This window comes from Pinus tabuliformis, chromosome 2_1 (genome assembly GCF_031772625.1).
Source record: "Pinus tabuliformis cultivar Carrire ecotype Pingquan chromosome 2_1, CPIR1, whole genome shotgun sequence".
NCBI classification, from domain to species: Eukaryota; Viridiplantae; Streptophyta; class Pinopsida; order Pinales; family Pinaceae; genus Pinus; species Pinus tabuliformis.
In genome coordinates, this window is record NC_142299.1 from 127640458 (window position 1) to 127663136 (window position 22679).

The following is a 22679-nucleotide window of genomic DNA, read 5'->3' on the forward strand; positions in this document are numbered from 1 at the left end:
AATTGTTATGTGTGAATTGTGAATTTTTAATTTTAGTTTTAAATTGTTAATAAAATTCACTGAAGTTGAATATAATGGCAAATGTTCCGGAATTTACCAACCAAGGAACCCCTCTTAATGAGAATCCTAGTACTTTTCCTTACTTTGGAATTGTTGGCCCTCCTTACGTGGCTACTTTGTCATTACCTGGATTTACAATAGGTTTACCGATATGGTTATTTTCAACTTCATTGGCCCCAAATACTCCAATTGTTCCACCTCAACAGAATGCTTCACCTCAACAGAGTTCACCATCTCAACATCACCAACCTTCTGTTGACCCTTTACCTTCTTCGCCTAATTTTTCTTCCTCCATTTCTTCCTCTTTGCTTGGTAAAAGCCTTGACGCTAGTAACCAGGTGTCTAAGAAGAAGAAGAAAGGGAAGAAGAAGAAGAAGAAAGGGAAGAAGAAGAAGAAGAAGAAGAAGAAGCAAGATAAGAAAGAAGTCAACCAACCAACCATGGCTGTAAGTGTTAGTTGTGTTGAGGAAACCTCCAACATGCATCGTAAACCCAAATACCCTTGCAGGCTTTGTAAGGGTGACCACTTCCTTATCAATTGTCCTGGTATTCCAAGGTCTTGGAAGTATGGTCAGAAAAATCTCATCAACTTTGCATTGATCCATCAACCAATGATAGTTAGGTTCCTGGGAAAAAGGGTAAAGTTAGGTTTCCTTGTAAGTTATGCAAAGGGAGTCATCAAACTCACATTTGCCCTCACATGGATGAAGCCTCAAAATTGTTGGAAAACCTTACTGTTCCAAAACAATAATTTCCAACTGGTTACTGTGAACTTTCTCCCAACCTACTGTTAACTGATGGAGTGATTGATCTAATTTCAAGTACAGTCGATCCCACTCTTCCATTAGAGAGTGAAACTCATATCACTCAGGTTGATGATCCATTAGTTGATCAAGTGGTCGATTCAATTTCACATTCGGTCGATCCAACTCTCCCTTTAGAGAGTGAACTTCATACCACTCAGGTTCTTCTTGTTACGTCATATTCTTCTACGCCGGGGGGCATTTCACCTGTTTCTACAGAACCCCCTCCAAGTACTGAGGTCTTTTCCTTTGATTGGAATAGATTGATAGAACCTCATCTTCTTTCCTCCATCCCTTTCCAAATCATTGTCAAGGTTGGTGGTAGGGACATACACCGCACACAGGTAGATGAAGGTGCTTCTGTTAGTATTTTATCCTCAACTTCTTGGAAAGCTTTGGGTTCCCCTCAGCTTGCACCTATTACACAGAATCTGAAAGCTTTTAACAGAACCATTAGTGAACCTTTAGGGATCCTTCCTAAGTTTTCTATTACCTTGGAAGGTAAAACTGTCTATATTGATCTTATGGTAGTTTGAGGTCCCTTGGATTTCAATTTACTCCTTGGGCGAGACTATGTTTGTGCAATGAAAGCTATCGTATCAACACTCTTTCGCGTGATGTCTTTCCCTCACAATGGCAATATTGTGACTGTAGACCAGATTTCGTTCCCTAGTCTTGTTTCAACTACCAATAATATGACACCCCTAAATGTTCTTGATTCTAAAGTGGTATCTACCCCGCCACGGGTTAATTATGTGGCAACTGGTCCCATGCTTTCAGTTACCGATGTAAGTGAGCCTCTCACTGTTTGCTCATCTTCCTTTGATTTAGATCCAGTAATTGACATGTAAAACTCTATGGGATTACTTGAACGCGATGTTCTTATCCCTTTTGAGTCCCTTGACATGTGTTCCTTCCAGAGAACTATTCTTCCTTCAGATGAAGACCTTTTGGAAGCCATGATCAAGGTGTGTCCATTGACATGTCTTTCTTCCAGTTGGAAACCATGATCAGTGAGCGCGAGGATAGTTTTTTCCTGTATCAACCTCGTTAAAAAATGAAACAAGCTGTTATGAGGATAGTTCTTTTCCTGTGTCAATCTCGTTAAAAAATGAATCAGTTGTTTTGAGGACAGTTCTTTTCCTGTGTCAACCTCGTTAAAAAATGAATCAGTTGGTTCGAGGAAAGTTCCTTTTACTGTGTCGACCTCGTTAAAAAATGAATTAGTGAGTATGAGGACAGTTCTTGTCTTGTGTCAAGCTCGTTTAAAAAATGAAACAAGGGTTTTGAGGATAGTTCTTTCCTGAGTCAACCTCGTTAAAAAATGAATCAGGTTCGAGGAAATTTCCTTTTACTGTGTTGACCTCGTTAAAAAATGAATCAATGAGTATGAGGACAGTTATTTTCCTGTGTCTTCCTCGTTAAAAATGAATCAGTTAGTCTCGAAGAAAGTTCCTGTTACTGAGTCAACCTCGTTAAGAAATGAATCAGGTTCGAGGATAGTTCCTTGTCTTGTGTCAACCTCGTTAAAAATGAAACAAGGATAGGTTATATAGGTAGATTGTAGAGAGTAGTCATGAGCATAGTTCCTTGTCTTGTGTCAAGCTCGTTAAAAAATGAATCAAGGATTTTAGAGCATAGTTCCTTGTCTTGTGTCAAGCTCGTCAAAAAATGAATCAAGGATTTTTTAGCATAGTTCCTTGTCTTGTGTCAAGCTCATTAAAAAATGAATCAAGGTTTTTAGAGTATAGTTCCTTGTTAGGTAGATTGTAGAGAGTAGTTATGAGCATAGTTCCTTATCTTGTGTCAATCTCGTTTAAAAAATGAAACAAGGGTTTTGAGGATAGTTCTTTTCCTGTGTCAACCTCACTAAAAAATGAAACAACTCCCACGAGTCTTTCCAATATTTCGAAAGTAAACCTTCATTTCATCCACCTGGTTGAATGCAATGAAGCTTGGGGGGCATGTACTTTGATTTGCATCATTATGCTGGGGGCATGCGAACTTATAACAAGCATAGTTTTTCGTTTCAAGCTTGCGTAAACATGAAACCGAATCCAAGCATAGTTCTTTTCCTGTGTCAAGCTCATTAAAAAATGAAACAAATCCTCCTCTAATTGAGTCGAGAGTTTGACTAGATCTCATAAATGTTAAGTTGTATATTTAGGTTAGTTATTTTAGTTTTTTGCATAATTTTCTTACAGTTTTAGGTCGACTCTTTCAAATGATCTCGTAACTGAACCTTCATTCCATTCAGCTATTAATTACCAGCAGTGTACTTAGTTGAATGAAATGAAGCTGGGGCGCATGCGCTCTAGCAATTACGCTTAGGTTGGCATCAAGCAGAGTTTTCTCTCTATTTCAAGCTTGTGTAAAAATGAAACTACTTTGAAACATATTTTTTCTCTGTTTCAAGCTTTTGTAAAAATGAAACCTATCTCGAGTCAATTTCAGTTATTTTCAAGACTCGTTAAACTCATGAAAATCCCAAAATTATTTTGCTATCTTTCATTCTTGTAAAAGAAATGAAAATGCCGAGTTCTTTCCGTCTTTTCTTGCTCGTAAATTAAATTGAAAGTCGGCCATATGAGTACATTTTTATCATTTTTTCGAACTCATTAAAACTTACGAAAAAGTGAAACCTTAGAGTCATCTTTAAGCTCTTTTCTGACTTGTAAAATATGAAAAGATTGCCAAGTTTTTCTTTTTAAGCTCGTTAAAATGGAATTAAAAGGACGGTCCACTTACAACTCTTTTCTGACCGTAAAAACATGAAAAGATTGCCGGATTTTTGTCGTTTCAAATTCGATATTGGTTATAAAACGACGTGTCATTGGTCGCTTTTTTACTTTTTCAGATTAGAGGCACTAATTATGAAAAGTACTCCTTGGTCGTAATGATCAAGCGGTTCTCTCAAGTATTATTTTATACTTTTTCGGGCTTGGGAGACACAAATTTACGAAAAAGGACAGCCATGGAGTCTTCTTAAGTTTTTTCAGACTCTCTAAAAATTGAAAAGCGCCGAGTTTCTCCTATACTGGACTCATTAAAATTTAACAGTAAAGGACCTGTTCAATTACAAACAGGAACAGACCACTCCTTCTTAGGATTCGAATTTAAACTAAGTTGGACTCATCCGAAGTATGAGCTTATAATCAAGCAAATGTTATCCTCCTCAAGCTTGTCAAAAATAAAGAGGTACTTGCCAGAAATGGTGGGGGAAAAGAGAGAAAAATGAGCCTGTTTGTCATACTTTGTAACTACTCTTGAACACAACACTTTTATTCACCTGGGTTGGGAAATCCTTTGCCTAACAGTTGATCAAACCATATTGAAAGTCTTCAGCCGGTTTCTGGGTATTAACTTTGGGTCAATTGTCACCAAACCATCTGCTGTGTCGTTATGTGTTCAAGAGGTCAGTGCAAATAAACCATTCATCTGCAAAATATCTGTCATCCATCTTGACCATCCCTGAGTCAGTCCTTGCAACTAAATTTCTTCAAACTTGATCTATGATTTCGTGTTGTGGGCTTGCCTATGATGGATCGATTTCTATTGACTTCAGCTCATTATCTAGAAAGATGATCTAGAAATTGTCAGTACCTTGGGATCTGCATGCCTCAATGGCAGGTTTCTTGCCTTCGATGATAGGTTGCATCATTGACCTTCGATCAAAGGATTTCGTGACATGTTCGACATCAACACATCTATTCACATCTCATGGATTGTACTGAGTACTTTGAGAGCCATTGACATTACTGGTGGTTTCTCTCACACTTGTTAACAGTTTACATCATTGACTGGTAATCAAGTGGTTTCTACCATGTTCGACTTCGACACATTCATTCACATGGATAGAATCGTACTATTTCGGGAAGTAGAAATCAAGACCCTGGATCTAGTTTCCACCGTCCAGGCTGCGAGGAATTTTGTATTCATTATACAGTGGACTATTCATAAACAGATTGCTGCACCCATACTGTGTCTACATGTGTCTATACTTGTGATGTATTACAAGATCATTCCTATATCAGAGCAGTTTAGTTAGTTTTCTAGTCAATTTTGATCTGAGTATGGGAATGCCTACCTCAGCAATGATATGATCTCATATATATATTTTGCATTGAATGTTTTTACAAGTTCCAACCAAGCTCTCCACAAGATGATCCTCGAAATGATAAAGTACTTCACTCTTCTTAGATGATAAATGAAATCCTCATCTACTACAAACTTCGCACCTTAGGGGGCAATCAGTTACACAAAATATTGTCACCATGACTATTTGCAGTCAGTATGGGTCTATCATCATTCATACTGTCCTCCTTAGCAAGTCTCAAACCTCAGCTCTTCATGTCAAGCTTTGAAAATGAGAGAAAGACCTTAAAAATCAATAAAGCTCTAGTTCCACACTTTCTCTCACTGTTGCCTGCAGTCCTGCACCCCTTGCTCATGTTACCTACGGACCTGCTGGCTCTGTCTCTAAAGGAGTGGGTGCGGACCCCTGTGAAAGTAAAAAAGGCGCAAGTTTATTCTTAAAAACTCACTTGTGGTTAATTCTAGATGATTCTAGAAGGAATCTTGACGTGGATGGTTCGCTCCTAGGTGGTTCATGCATCCCAAAACTAGAGGATCTAATCCCTTGATGAGAGGAGCTTATCCCTTTGAAGGAGTGCTTTATCCCTTTGAAGGTGGACCTAGTAACTTCCCTCCATTGCACTATAAATTAAGGCATTGGGTTGGTTGCTAGAGAGGTTAGAAGCTGAACATTTTTGAGGCTAAATGCTGTTGGAATTGAGACTTCCTAGTTAAGCTTGAGAGGAGAGATTACATACCTTTTGGCTTCATTGGGAAGAGAGTGAAACTTGTCAAAGTAGAGGAGACTTCTTGTTGGACCTTGGGAGGAGCTTGTATAGCATCAAGGCACCAAGGTTGTAAAGTTCTTCTTTGATTTAAGTTAATACAATCAGATTCATTTTTCTCAACAAATTGTCTTATGTGATTTGTTTCATGAATTCCTTGATCATCATGATAAGTATGCTTTATTATATTGGCTTTTCAGGTGCTATTTAATGTGTGTGCTTGTTTGTGTTTGCAGATTCTCTACAAGGGAGCTCATTTGGATCAACGGAGCATGGCTTCTACAAACTTGCACTGGACCCAAGGTAGGCCTAAAACACTTGTTTGCCTTTATTTATAAATTGCATATTTAGAGAAAGATAGAATTTGTTTGGTTTGCTTGTCGCTAGATATCATTAGATACTAGGGAGGTCGGTCTTGTCTGCAAGAACGACTTATCCGGCCGACAAAATGGCGACTTCGAGTCTTTCAAATTATCTCGTAAATGAAGCTTCATTCCATCCAGCTATTAATTACCAGCAGTGTAGTTAGTTTAATGAAATGAAGCTGGGGGGCATGCGCTCTAGCAGTTATGCTTAGGGGGCATCAAGCACAGTTTTCTCTCTGTTTCAAGCTTGTGTAAAAATGAAACTACTTTGAAGCATAGTTTTTCTATGTTTCAAGCTTTTGTAAAAATGAAACCTATCTCGATTCAATTTCAGTTATTTTCAAGACTCGTTAAACTCATGAAAATCCCGAGATTATTTTGCTATCTTTCATTCTCGTAAAACAAATGAAAATGCCGAGTTCTTTCCGTCTTTTCCTGCTCGTAAATTAAATTGAAAGTCGGCCATATGAGTACATTTTTGTCCCTTTTTTGAACTCGTTAAAATTTACGAAAAAGTGAAACCTTGGAGTTCTCTTTTAAGCCCTTTTCAGACTCTCTAAACATGAAAAGATGGCCGAGTATTTGATTATTCGAACTCGTTAAAGTAAATGAATAATCGTCCTTTCAGTATAAGTTTACCCCTTTTACGGACTGAAGTGGACTATTTACGAAAAAGGTATGCGTTGACTAATTACGGTCAATAGAGTCACCTTTAAGCTCTTTTCTGACTCCTAAAACATGAAAAGATTTTCGAATTTTTCTTTTTAAACTCGTTAAAACGGAACTAAAAAGACGGTCCACTTATAGCCCTTTTCTGACCGTAAAAACATGAAAAGATTGCCGGATTTTTGTCATTTCAAATTTGATATTGGTTATAAAACGACGTGTCATTGATCACTTTTTTACTTTTTCAGGTCAGAGGCACTAATTATGAAAAGTACTCCTTGGTCGTAATGATCAAGCGGTTCTCTCAAGTATTATTTTATACTTTTTCGGGCTTGGGAGACACAAATTTACGAAAAAGGACAACCATGGATTTTTCTTAAGTTTTTTCAGACTCTCTAAATTGAAAAACGCCGAGTTTCTCCTATACTGGACTCGTTAAAATTTAACAGTAAAGGACATGTTCAATTACAAACAGGAACAGACCACTCCTTAGGGTTCGAATTTAAACTAAGTTGGACTCATCCAAAGGATGAGCTTATAATCAAGAAAATGTTATCCTCCTCAAGCTTGTCAAAAATAAAGAGGTACTTGCCAGAAATGGTGGGGGAAAAGAGAAAAAAATGAGTCTGTTTGTCATACTTTGTAACCACTCTTGAACACGACACTTTTATTCACCTGGGTTGGGAAATCCTTTGCCTAATAGTTGATGAAACCATATTGAAAGTCTTCAGTCGGTTTCTGGGTATTAACTTTGGGTCAATTGTCACCAAACCATCTGTTGTGTCGTTATGTGTTCAAGAGGTAAGTGCAAATAAACCATTCATCTGCAAAATATCTGTCATCCATCTTGACCATCCCTGAGTTAGTCCTTGCAACTAAATTTCTTCAAACTTGATCTATGATTTCGTGTTGTGGGCTTGCCTATGATGGATCGCTTTCTATCGACTTCAGCTCATTATCTAGAAAGATGATCTAGAAATCGTCAGTACCTTGGGATCTGCATGCCTCAATGGCAGGTTTCTTGCCTTCGACGATAGGTTGCATCATTGACCTTCGATCAAAGGATTCTGTGACATGTTCGACATCAACACATCTATTCTCATCTCATGGATTGTACTGAGTACTTTGAGAGCCATTGACATTACTGGTGGTTTCTCTCACACTTGTTAACAGTTTACATCATTGACTGGTAATCAAGTGGTTTCTACCATGTTCGACTTCAACACATTCATTCACATGGATAGAATCATACTATTTCGGGAAGTAGAAATCAAGACCCTGGATCTAGTTTCCACCGTCCAGGCTACGAGGAATTTTGTATTCATTATACAGTGGACTATTCATAAACAGATGGCTGCGTCCATACTGTGTCTACATGTGTCTATACTTGTGATGTATTACAAGATCATTCCTATATCAGAGGAGTAGTTAGTTTTCTAGTCAGTTTTGATCTGAGTATGGGAATGCCTACCTCAGCGATGATATGATCTCATATATATATTTTGCATTGAATATTTTTACAGGTTCCAACCGGGCTCTCCACAAGATGATCCTCAAAATGATAAGGTACTTCACTCTTCTTAGATGATAAATGAAATCCTCATCTACTACAAACTTCGCACTTTAGGGGGCAATCTGTTACACAAAATATTGTCACCATGACTATTTGCAGTCAATATGGGTCTATCATCATTCATACTGTTCTCCTAAGCAAGTCTCAAACCTCAGTTCTTCATGTCAAGCTTTGAAAATGAGAGAAAGACCTTAAAAATCAATAAAGCTCTAGTTCCGCACTTTCTCTCACTGTTACCTGCGGTCCTGCACCCTTTGTTCATGTTACCTGCGGACCTTCCCGCTCTGTCTCTAAAGGAGTGGGTGAGGACCCCTGTGAAAGTCAAAAGGGCGCAAGTTTATTCTTAAAAACTCACTTTGGGTTAATTCTAGATGATTCTAGAAGGAATCTTGACGTGGATGGTTCGCTCCTAGGTGGTTCATGCATCCCAAAAGTGAAGGAGCTAATCCCTTGATGAGAAGAGCTTATCCCTTTGAAGGAGGGCTTTATCCCTTTGAAGGTGGACCTAGTAACTTCCCTCCATTGCACTATAAATTAAGGCATTGGGCTGGTTGCTAGAGAGGTTAGAAGCTGAACATTTTTGAGGGTAAATGCTGGTGGAATTGGAACTTCCTAGTTAAGCTTGAGAGGAGAGATCACATACCTTTTGGCTTCATTGGGAAGAGAGTGAAACTTGTCAAAGTAGAGGAGACTTCTTGCTGGACCCTGGGAGGAGCTTGTACAACATCAAGGCACCAAGGTTGTAAAGTTCTTCTTTTATTAAAGTTAATACAATCAGATTCATTTTTCTCAACAAATTGTCTTATGTGATTTGTTTAATGAATTCCTTGATCATCATGATAAGTATGCTTTATTATATTGTCTTTTCATGTGCTATTTAGTGTGTGTGCTTGTTTGTGTTTGCAGATTCTTTACAAGGAAGCTCATTTGGATCAATGGAGCGTGGCTTCCACAAACTTGCACTGGACCCAAGGTAGGCCTAAAACACTTGTTTGCCTTTATCTATAAATTGCATATTTAGAGAAAGATAGAATTTGTTTGGTTTGCTTGTCGCTAGATATCATTAGATACTAGGGAGGTTGGTCTTGTCCGCAAGAATGACTCATTCCGTGTGACAGCAACACCTTGTACAGACCATAATACTTTGGTGATAATTTATTATCCTTCTTAGCTTACTTGAGGGACATTTTTTTATATGGTTGTAGCTGTAGGAATACCCAGTCACCTACATCAAAACTTATTTCGCTGCGATGTTGATCTGCCTATTGTTTCATTCCATTCTGTGCCAACGTGAGGTTATCCTTTGAGAGTTGGAGAACTTGTTGTTGATGCTCAATGTGATGTTCCATTGCTTGAACCTTAGAATTTTATCTTAAATATGATGTGATGGATGGTGGATGATATCCATAAAGTGCCATAAATGGGGTCATTTTTGCTGCAGTATGGAAGGAAGTGTTATACTACCATTCAGCCAGAGGCAATCATTTGACCCATTATGTCTGTTTATCAGATACAAAGCAACGAAAATATCCTTCCAAACATTTGTTTACTATCTTAGTTTGCCCATTAGATTGAGGATGATAAGATGAGCTATGAGCTAACTGAGTACCGAGACCAGAAAATAATTCTGTCCAAAAATTTCCAGTGAAAATGGGATCTCTGTCGCTTACAACAATCTTTGGGTTTCCATGTAGCTTTTGAATTGTTTCTATAAATGCAGTAGAAACTGTACTAGCTTTAAATGGATGTGATAATGCACAAAAGTGTGCATACTTGGTAAGTCTGTCAACTATCACCATGATGACACTCTTTCCTTCGGACTTGGGTAAACCTGTGATAAAATCCATTGAAACCTCCTCCCAACGTTGGCTTGGAATGGATAAAGGTTGTAATAGACCTGGGGTCTTAATTGCTTCAACTTTATTTTGTTGGCAAACCAAACATTCTGCCACAAACTTTTGAATATCCGATTTAAGGTCATCCCAAAAAAATTCCTTCTTAACCCTGTGGTAAGTTTTTAAAAATCCTGATTGCCCTCCTAAGGGAGAAGTGTGCAATTCCATAAGAATCTTTTGTTTGAGTTGGGAATTCTTACATAGGTATAAGTGATCTTTGTACCATAACAAATCATTTTTTCAACCTAATGTATCATATGTACTGGGATCTTGTTGTAACTTTCGAATGAGTGCCCACACTTCTTCGTCATTCTTCAATTCCTCCCTTGCTTCGCTTATCCAATCCGGTTGGATAATAGAAATGGCGCACAACAATGCTTCCACATCCTCATCCTTTCTTGAGAGTGAATCTGCCACAACATTTTGCTTCCCTTTTTTGTAGATGATTTCAAAGTCATAACCCAACATCTTTGTGACCCATTTTTGTTGCTCTTCAGAGGATAATCTTTGTTCTAAAAAGTATTTAAGACTATCATGATACATTTTTACCTTGAAGTGTCTTCCCATTAGGTAGGGTCACCATTTCTTAAGTGCATGTAGTATTGCCAACATTTCCTTCTCATAAATAGCTTTTTGTAAATACTTTCCTTTGATTGGACGACTTTTGAAAGCAATGGGTATTTCATCTTGCATTAAAACAACACCAATTCCATTTCCTGAAGCATCACATTCCACAATAAAGGTTTTTGTGAAGTCTGGCATAGCTAAGACTGGTGCTTGGCACATTGCCTCTTTAAGATGTTTGAAGGCCTTTGTTGCTTCTGGAGTCCATGAAAATGCATATTTCTTCAATAATGTTGTTAGAGGTGCTGTTATTCTCCCATAATTCTTAACAAACTTGCGATAATACCCTGTCAACCCGAGAAATCCTTGCAGATACTTTATGGATGTGGGGATTTTCCATTTCTTAATGGCTTTAATTTTGCTAGGGTCTACCTTAACACCTTCATGAGATACAATATGACCCAGATATTCCACCTCTTGTACTCCAAAGAAACATTTGGAGCTTTTTGCATATAATTGTTTCTCCTCCAATAGTTTGAGCACCCTGTCAACATGTTCAACATGATCCTTCCAAGACTTGCTGTAGATTAGTATATCATCAAAAAATACTAACAAAAATTTTCTAAGGAAGGGTTTGAAAACGGAATTCATCAAACCTTGAAATGTAGAAGGTGCATTGGTAAGGCCAAAAGGCATGACCAAAAATTCATGACTCTCATGAGTTCTAAATGCTGTTTTCGAAATTTCTTCAGTCTTCATTCTAATTTGATGATATCCTAAACGAAGGTCCAACTTGGTGAAGTAAATTGATCCATGTAATTCATCCAATAATTCATCAATGATAGGAATGGGAAATTTATCTTTAATAGTGAGCTTGTTGAGCTCCCTATAATCCGAACACATGCACCATGATCCATCCTTCTTGTGCACCAATACTATTGGAGTAGAGAAAGAACTTTGACTAGGTTGAATTTTACTAGCTCTAGAATTTCTACAACCATACGTTCAATTTCACTCTTTTGGGCATAGGGATATTTGTACGGCCTGATGTTTGGAGGAACACTTCCTGGAATCAAATGAATAGCATGATCACAATCACGAATAGGTGGGAGACCTTTGGGAGTCTCAAATACCTTGGAATGATTGTCCAAGGCTTTTTGGAGATCTAGAGAAATAGATGATTCGATGTGGGAACCTCTAGTGAACATAATTGTGCAATTACACCTTGTTGTTACTTCTTTATAAGCTTTTTCATACCGTTAGAGTTGATTATCTTTCTCGGTTTCCCTGCAATACCCCTTAATTCAACTTCCTTTCCTTCCGCACAAAATTTCATGAAAATTTCTTGAAAATTAAAGGCTATTGTACCCAAGGATTGTAGCCATTGGACTCCTAGTACAACATTAGCACCACCCATTGGAATGGAAAGCATTGGGCTATTCAATACATATTCTCCCATGGACAGCTTGATATTATGGCACTTTCCAGAGCAATTTATGGTTCCTCCACTTGCAACCATCACCTGACACTCTGGTGCTGGATATAGGAAGTAATTCAATTCCTTTGCTATCTTACAATGAATAAAATTATGGGTACTTCCCGAATTGATCAACACTATTACCCTTTTCTCCTTGATATGTCCTTCTATCTTGATAGTTTGAGGAGTGGTAATTCTAGCCAATGCATTACAAGATATGGTTTGATTCATTTCTTCTTTATCTAGGGTTTTTTCCTGAGTATATCCTCTTCTTTGACGTTTCTTGATCCTTTTCTTCCTCCTCTCCACAATCAATGTAAAATAATTTCTTCTTAGCACACTTATGACCTTTAATGTATTTGTTATCACAATTGTAACAAAGCCCTTTTTCTCTTTTTTCTTCCAATTGTTGTGGTGTAACCCTTGTAGGTTGTGGCAGGCTAGGAGAAACAACACTTCCATCTTTATAGTTATGAGGGGTAGACTTCCTTATTTCCATAATTTTGCTTTCCACTTTGTAACAAAGTCCTTTTTCTCTTTTTTCTTCCAATTGTTGTGGTGTTGCTCTAAAGAAGGTGTTGCTCTTTGTATCCTCATAATGTGCTATCATTTCCCCTGTGAAAATTGACCACTTAACAAGTTGTTTACGAGAACAAAGCCCTTTATACCATAAAAATTGATCCGTTTCTAAATATGAAGATGCAATACATACCTTTTGTAACAGTGGTACACCATGTAGATCAAAATATTTCTCCATCATTAGTATCCAATTTATTGGATCCTTTCCATCAAACTTCCTCATATCGCCTTTTCTTGATTTCAGGAGCTCGATCTTGAAATCACTGTAACTCTGTACTTTCAGATCTCAAAGTTTTGAAATTTTCTCCTGGAGTAACGCTCTTAGTCCTCTTTCTAACCCCACAAGTCTGATAAGAATTTGATTCTCCAAGAAAGAGTTATGCCCAATCTCCTAAGATGACCTGATTATATAATGTTTCAGTAGAGCGAACTTGTACAACATGCCACGTGTCACTGTTTCGACCTTAAAATTTGAAAACTATACACAGAAAACTACAGTCCGTTCTCTTTCTGTAACTTATGAAATTTCAATTTGTTGCTTAGAGAGAAAGTTATGACGATTTTCCCAAGGTCACCTGTTTAGCATGTAATTCGGGAGTCTGCAAAAACCCTGACTTCCTCAGATCATATATTTGAAAATATAGCGAGACAAGATCTGAAATTCAGACCTGAGATTCAGAACGATTTCTTCTCAAATGGGTTTTGTATTTAGCTTATGAAACTTTGTAGCGAAACTACCACGATGACCTGTTTTAGATGAAATTCTGGAGCTTGCAAAAACCCTAACTTCCTCATATCATATCTCCAAACATATAGTGAGACAAGATTTGAAATTTGGACGCGTGGTTCAGAAATATTTCTTCTCAAAAGGGTTTTTTTTTTAGCTTTTGAAACGTTGTAGAAAAAAAATCATAGCGAAAATACCACAATGACCTGTTTGGAGCAGCAAAACCCTAGAATCCAAAGCTATGATACCAAATGTTATGAAACTAGCTCACAAAAAGATAGAAAATATAGATGAACGCCTTAGAAATAAGCCTCTTTGAGGGGGCAACCTCCTTTACATTACACTAATGAACAATTATTGGATGATCCAAATGACTAAACCTCGCTTCTATATATAGGAGTCTAAGGGGTCACAATATAATCAAGCCGACATAACAGTAATACCATAAGGTCACAAAAATAACAATAGTGGGTTTCTTTGGGGCATACTAATAACACTATGGGGATAATAGGGGCACAATAATAACAATAAGGGATACAATGAGATTAGTAATGGGGGAGTCACTAGTATTATAGGGGCGTAACAGACACGCTGAACAAGGTATGCAATACACAACAAACTGATTGGGACCTGTGCATACCTACAGTACTATGGGCTTATAGGACATCATGCAAGACACTGACGGGACATACACCTTTTAGGCTCATCTATGGATTAGAAGCCGTAATGCCTATGGATTACATCGTGCCTAGTCTGCGCATAACAGTGCTCACAGGTATGACGGACCATGGAGCCCTAGAGAAGAGGCTCGCGCATTTGGAGGAGCTCGAAGAAGAATGGTTTTTGGCTGGATTCCACCAATAGGTACAAAAGCAACGCGAAAAGGCTTGGAACGATAGACATATTAAGTTGCGCACCTTTAAGGTGCATAATTTGGTGTTGTTATATGAAAGTAAGTTTGATAAATTCCCAAGGAAGCTCAGAATGCATTGGATGGGACCGTATGTTATTAAGGAGATCACAGACAGTGGCGCGGTGCAGTTGGTGAAATTAAATGGTGAACTCTTCCTAGTAAAAGTAAATGGTAGTCGTTTAAATCCATACACAAGTGGCTCGCCCATCTGACTAGCCAACAGAAGCACAATCTTAGCGCTCTAGGCAGCTGGAAGGAGGCGCGGGACTATAAACTACTCTACCTGGAAGTTGCGCGATGTCAGGACTGCGTGCAGTAGCGAAGTGTCACAGGGTCTGCCAAAATGCGAGGGTAGCTACACTGCCATCCGAGTCGGCTGGAAAGTGACCATTATAGTCACTATTCACAATGTGATGCTTGGTTTGAGACCAAATGGAGCGGGTGACAGGCATTTAAGGCAAACTTTATGGGCTAGATTCGTGAAAATCTGCCGCCAAGTGGGCATTAATGGACCGAATGTGGGGGGAATGGTCAAATTCAAATTTAAAAGGCGCTATAAATTACAAAGGGCTATCTAGAAAACAACACTTGGCAATTTTAGAACTGAGCTGTTGCGTGCCCAGACACTCATGAACCCAGACTTGTTCGATCTTTTGAAGGCAAAGTCGTTGTTTGAGCACTTACCCAAGACATTGAGAGAATTGTGGAATAACATTATGGCCACACTTGAGGAAGCCATGGATACCAGAGTAATGACCATTGAGGAGGCCACGTAGGCCATGATGGGAGTGGAAGCCCCAGAAAGTGCCGAGATAGTCGCATAAATCCCTAAATCGCAGCGCATGCCGAGACCCAAGAAAGATAAGCAGGCTATGGTACCAGTGCGCGTATCCCCGAGAAATCCATCAAGGACTAAGCTTACCATGAAAGAGAAGGGGAAGGCTATCAATTTGGAGGTCAACGAGGAGGAAGACTTTGAATAAATCCTGTTAGAGGAGGAGGAGGATTTTGAAATGGAGGTTGACACCCAGGGTGCGAATCCTCTAACCATGTTGTTCGCATATGTTCCTTCGTGGAATGGGAAATAAGGGACACCAAACTATTCTGGCTGTTCATGGAGATGAACATCAGAATGGGGATTAATCGCAAGCCACGGTTATCGCCCACAGTCTACAACAGTTTGCACAGCTTCACAGAGTTCAAGGCAAATTTCCACCACGTGTACATCAGGGCGCGGAAGGACCCCGCGAAGGCATGGAACAAGCTACCCTACCTGGCAACAGACGATGTCATCTTCATGGTCCTTCAGTTGTAGCCTCTGGAGTGGTGTGCTCCAGCTAGCTCCGTGGTGGAAGCAGAGAAGTCCGTTGCGCAGAGGAAAAAGGATGAGGTGAAACTGCGGATGACATAGTTGGTAGAGAAGCGTAGGAACGAAGCAACAATAGCCAAGGCCCAGGTGGTGCGGGATGCTGTGAAGGTGGCGGAAGAGTAGCAGAAGGCAACAGAGGAGGAGCGCGAAGGCCATAAGTTGCCTTCGCCCAAACATGAGACAGATACATAGCAAGGTGGCACGGACCTACAAACATCGTCCACCCAACTGAAACGACCACGCCCAAGGGAGCAGGTAGGGTCGCAAAAGAAGTCAAAGGCTTCAAAGACTTCTTTCGACCCGATCACCCTCACTGAGGGGAATCTACACGATATTGGGGAGACGGTAAGGGACATCATCGCGGATGCCCTCCAACAGTTTGCAGAGGAACACTAGATGGTGTTGGGGCCCTCCAGGTGCAGATACAGGAGTTGCAGGTGCGCACTCCATAAGCTGGAAATGTGTCAACCAGCCTCGAAGTCGGCACGTCCGTGGTTGAGGAAATGTTGCGCGCCCGAATGACCAACACTATAGCGCTGCGAGAGGGAGCACTCGTGACAGAAAATGAGGCCGATAGGCCTATGGTTAGCGGGTTGAAAGGAATCAGGCTAAATATGGTTGCGATCCCTTGGGAGATGCTTTATGTTTTGCAGGATGGAGTTACTGTAGAACTGTGAGCCATGGAGGGTTGCGCGCTCCAGGTCATGAGCGAGCAATGCATCAACATTGAATAGTTGAGCCTGCAGCGCGACGAGGTAGTGGCACATAATCGACAGCTAGTGCAGGTGGTCGAGGAAGCCTGTCATATGGTTCTAGAGTTGGCCATCCAAGCAGAAGAGCCAGTGGAGGCATGCGTCTGGAAACTCGCAGCAGGGGTACGCAAGGCAAAGGAGGAGATGGCCAGGGTTCAACTCGAACTAAACCTTCAGATAGCCGAACTGCAATTGAAGGCGCAACTATTGGCGTCTGAGTATGAATAAATTATTCAACCCTTTACCACATTAATATGTCAATCCGGGTGTGTACACTTTTCAAGGTAACACGCAAGGTATATGCAGGAGCAAGGTTACAATATTACATTGAACAAGGGTTCGTGACTAAGAAATTAAAGCATCTTTGTAACAGTAATGGAATTTAAATTACAGAAAGAAAAACATTCACAATAATCTATGGAAATCTGTAACAACAATAAAGAAAATACAACAAGTAAAAAAATATACATAAAAAGGACACATGCACAACACCTGATCAGAAGAGTGGGCCCAACTCCCTGGTCAGGGCTGTGCTTAACTCACATATTGAGAAAAATATCAGAAGGCTGGAAATTTCATTAACAAGAGTTCCACTGTTACAAGGCTCAATTCTTACATCAGCTAGCTCCCCTTTCTCTCTGAATTGTGTCTTTTAAATATACAAACATCCAAAGGAAACTTACAAAAAACTGATCTCAATATTCAAGATGAGATCTGAGAGATTTGTCCATCATGATTCAGCTGGAACAAGTCAAATTTGGTTATTACAATTGGGCAATTCTAGAAAATGGCCGCAACAACAAATCTGCAAATATGTCCTTCGAAGAACCTTGCTTTTCTCCCAATACAAACTGAATTTCTAAAAATTTCTTACTAGGAAACTGATTTGGTCCGTTCTAAACAAAACCCATGTCTTGGATTTTCCAGATTCGCTTTCATTTGCCCAAAACTCCGAACGCAAAACTGTCGCTGCTTATGCCAACGAATTCCTGAGTTGGAATATCTAATTATCTGTTGAAGACCAAATCTGCAATCTGGAAGAGATCTTGGAGGCTAAAATCATGAGTGAGGTTATAATGAATAAAATAAACCAAAATAATGCATAATAATCATTAATTATTAAAAATAAATGAGATCAGATATCATTTATCCACAAGAGCATAAATGATTATGAAATGGAATTATATATTAAATTATGGTAAATATTGTGATAAAAGAATAATGGAAATAGATGAAATGAATGTTAAGAAGTGGTAATAATAATGACAAATTAAGAGCCCAACAATAACCTGCAACTCTGCTAGAGGTTAAGGAACAGCGCGCCAGCGCGATTACAACAATAATAACGGAGGCTAACAATGTAGTGAAAGACTACAAAAAGTTGTTCGATAAGTCATTCGAGGTTCTCACCACTCTGCAGGAGGACCCGAACATACAACGCCTAGAAACAGAGGCGCGTGAGCTACAACAAAAGTATGACGAAGTAAAAGGGAATTGACAGACGGTTTCCCTTACACAGAGGCTCGCGCGGATGCATCAGGCGAAAGCGCTCAGGGAGCAGGTGGATGATGCTCAACATAAGGAAACAATTTTGAAAGCGTGCTTACAGTCGTGGAATTATGAGGCGTATGTCATTAAAACCTCCATTGAAGCCAAGATCGCGTAGATGTGAGGAACACAGGAACAGGTTCAAGGCAGCAGTTTAGCCACATCGGTCTCTGAACAATGCGTCCAGGAAGTACAGCAGGCAGCCACTCAGTGTGCTGCCGAACTTGCAACGATTTAGGCAGAATTGGGAGGTCTTCGTGCAAATATCTCCGCACCAACAGAGTGACTTGAGGGCAAGTCACGATGTTTGTGTTGGGGGATTGTTGGGCGCGGGATCCCCAAGGGAAGTTTTGGGGCTTAGAGCCCAGATTTTGGTCATAAGTTGTAACTCTGATGTAAAGACTCCGCATTTTGTGGGCGCGGAGTGCGTAGCTTGTAGAATATTCATAGGGTTGTTCACCCTCAATTTTGTAATGTAATGTCAGCTGTAGAGATCTACCCATGGTCCGTGGACCATGGGATTGTATAAATAGAGCGAGGATTTAAGTAGTTAAGAGAAGATCACGATAAGGATGAAGAGTTGAGTCATACCTGAAGTGTAAATTCTAGTTTTGGGTCGTAGAGTAGGAGAAGGCTCTGCAGCTGAGTGTGTAAAGGCCTAGTAGTCCGTAGCTGAGTGCACGGACCCCTGTGTTGTACCTGTTTCCCGTAGGCAGTCTTTGGTTGCAAAAACTACGCCAGGAAACCAACTTAGCCAGCCTTTAGGTTCAAGCTGGCCCTTGAACCAGAGGGGGCTCCCTTAGTTATTACGAGGCTTTGTTTAACGCTATTCACCTGTCACTGAACAACAACCTTTGAAGCACAATGGCTAGATTTATGGTTTTAATTGGGGGTGGTTGGCGATCAATGACAATCCCTAATCATGATTAAAGGCCTCTCTCACAGGGTCCCTTCTGAAAGTGTCAGCTTCCAGCCTGACAAAATGACTTAGATTTTTCAAGAATTATGGTAAAAGAATGTAAGGGGATTCCTAATAATTGAGCAGTCAAACTGACTACTTAACAACTAGGGAAATTTGGATGTGTGTAGAATATTTCTATAGCCCAACAAAACATATTCAGAGTATTCAAGAAGGCCAAACTGAAACCAATTCTAAGAGGAGCTATTTCAGACAGATAGTCCAATAAGCTAATCTCTTTTAATGGTTGTCAGAAAGCAAAAAAAAAAACCAGTTAATGAGGAGTTATGATGAACAAACAGTCCAATAAACAAATCTCTTTCTAAAGATAATGATTTTGCAGACCTTCCTATAAACACTTTTATCATGTGTAGAAATAAGATCTGAAAAACTGGAAAAGCTAGAGCCGTAAGGATTTCATTAGAAAAACTACAACAGAAGCCTTATTATAGAGTGAAGAGTCTTGGCATCAAAAGCCAACCCCAATTACTTCAATTGATGAAGTATTTATACAAATTCTAAACTAAAATATCTTGAAAAAATACTAAGATTTATTCACAAATATCTTAAACTGTTTTACACAAATATAACTGAAATATAGGACATTGAAAACTAATGTATCTACTTGGCACTATAATTATGCATTGTTGTTTACGAAAAAGAGAAATTTGAATTGAATTGCAACTCTTAGATGATGAGGTGGCCTAACTGTCTTTGAGCATTTTCCTCCCGAAATCCTGCAAAATAGGGTCCAATCATGCCTTTGTATATCTCAATCCGAGATAGTTCTATAAACATTGAGAGAGGTTATTGTAGATGAATATGTTCTTGAGATAAACCTCTCTCCGTTTCCCAAAATTCGGCTCCAGTTGTTCACAATACTTTCTGCAAAAAGATGTCTAAAAAGGAATTTACACATTCCGAAAAATAGGTTGTGAAGATGTACTTGTATCTCTAATTATGTAATATCTGAGTAAAATATGAAGTAATTTATTGTACTTTAGCATTTTAGGAACACAAACCTCCTTCTGTTTCTCAAGTGTCATTTCTTATTATCCACAATAGTTTCTGCAAAAAGGTGGCTTAAACAAGACATTGCACAGTCAGAAAAATAGGCTAAACATGATGAGAGTGTATATACCAACCCCTGACACCTGTGTGAAAAGTGAGATAGGATTTTGTATTCTGGAATATTATGAACCAAAACCTCTTCCAGTTTCCAAATATTCATCATTGTTTAGTCACACTATCCTTTGCAAAAAGTTGACTAAAACAGGAAATTTCTAGAAAACATTCCTTCAAAGATGCATTTGCATCTCCCAATCCATAATAGCTGTTACAAAACTTAGAGAGGTGTTGTACATGAGGATGTTATCAACAAAAACCTCTTTCATTTTTTGAAAATTCGTTCTCAGAGGTTTGTAAACCATGTTTGAATTTACTTTATTACATCATTTTAATCATGTTTAAATGCATGATTAACTAAATCAACCAGCTAATGAAACTTAAATTTACATTTTGAGGGTGCATTTGCTCTTGCAAACCCATTTATTATTTCTAAACTATTAAAACCTATTATATCAACAAATTTAAATTATCAAAACTAATCATGTTACAACATCGGCTCCAATGGGGACTACTTCCTCCTGTGGGATGCAGAGAACTAGTAGACTAGTTGCCTTTAGTGTTGGGCATGGAGTCATACCATAAAACCACCAACCACTGGTTTGCCATCTTATGTAGAAATATAACCAATCCCCATGGATCAATGTTTTCATTTCAATACTCTGCTACTGCACACTGCAACCTACAACTGTAAAATGCAACCATATGCCTGCACTAATTCGGATACTCTTTCACACTGAAATCTGAAACTTGAAAACTGCTGAAGTGAAACAACTGACAATGTAAGTGGAAATAAGCACAAGAGTGCCTAATTCACAGGATATGGAGTTAATCAGTTAATCCCTTGGAATTCATTGCACTCAACCAAACCAAACTTAATACTGCAATCTTGAAATATAACTGAAACAATTGTAGATCTACTGCACCCTGAATCTGAAAGTAGCTAATCAATCCCACACCTCTATCTAACTGAACTAAAAAACTTTACATTGTTAGGTGTAATCTGCTTTCCAATGTAACCAAGTGCAGAGTGGATTTATTGACAAACCAAGTTGCCAACAGCTAAAAATCTGAAGAATATATACAATATGAACATGAAATCCCATGGAAAACTTATACTCACAAGTGTACTTTAAAAGTTGCATCCTCTGTAGACATTTTAGATTTCTGACCATGGCTGAGAGGGAAAGACATATACTGTTGATTGAAAGTATCAATGAACCTTGCATAGCAGTAAAGGCAGCTGAAATTTCAAAACAAGAGTGGGATCGGTAATCCAGTGGAATCGCCATCCGACAAAGTGGAGTCGCTAGGTGAAAATAATGCAACCAATACAAATGCCTATTCCTTGTTCACCAGCAAGAAATAGATCTAAACTTTATCGTTCCCCGGAGAAAGATCTTTGTTACTTCTCTCCCCGGCAATGGAGCCACATGTTGTACCTATTTCCCATAGGTAGTCCTTGGCTACAAAAACTACACTAGGAAACGAACTCAACCAGCCTTTAGGTTCAAGCTGGCCCTTGAACCAGAGGGAGCTCCCTCAATTATTACAAGGCTTTGTTTAACGCTATTCACCTGTCATTGAACAAAAACCTTGAAGCACAATGGCCAGATTTATGGTTTTAATTGGGGGTGGTTGGCGATCAATGACAGTCCCTAATCATGATTAAAGGCCTCTCTCACAGGGTCCCTTCTGAAAGTGTCAGCTTCTAGCATGACAGAATGACTTAGATTTTTCAAGAATTATGGTAGAAGAATGTAAGGGGATTCCTAATAATTGAGCAGTCAAACTGAATACTTAACAACTAGGGAAATTTGGATGCGTGTAGAAGATTTCTATAGCCCAACAAAACATATTCAGAGTATTCAAGAAGGCCAAACTGAAACCAAATCTGAGAGGATCTATTTCAGACAGATAGTCCAATAAGCTAATCTCTTTTAATGGTTGTCAGAAAGCAAAAGAAAGAACCAGTTAAAGAGGAGTTATGATGAACAAACAATCCAATAAACAAATCTCTTTCTAAAGATAATGATTTTGCAGACCTTCCTATAAACACTTTTATCATGTGTAGAAATAAGATATGAAAAACTGGAAAAACATACTCGAAGCACAAAATTATGTCAAAACTAGAGCCGTAAGGCTTTCATTAGAAAAAATACAACAGAAGCCTTATTACAGAGTGAAGAGTATTGGCATCAAAAGCCAACCCCAATTACTTCAATTGATGAAGTATTTATACAAATTCTAAACTAAAATATCTTGAAAAAATACCAAGATTTGTTCACAAATATCTTAAACTGTTTTACAGAAATAGAACTGAAATATATGACATTAAAAACTAATGTATCTACTTGGCACTATAATTATGCATTGCTATTTACCAAAAAGAGAAATTTGAATTGAATTGCAACTCTTAGTTGATGAGGTGGCCTAACTGTCTTTG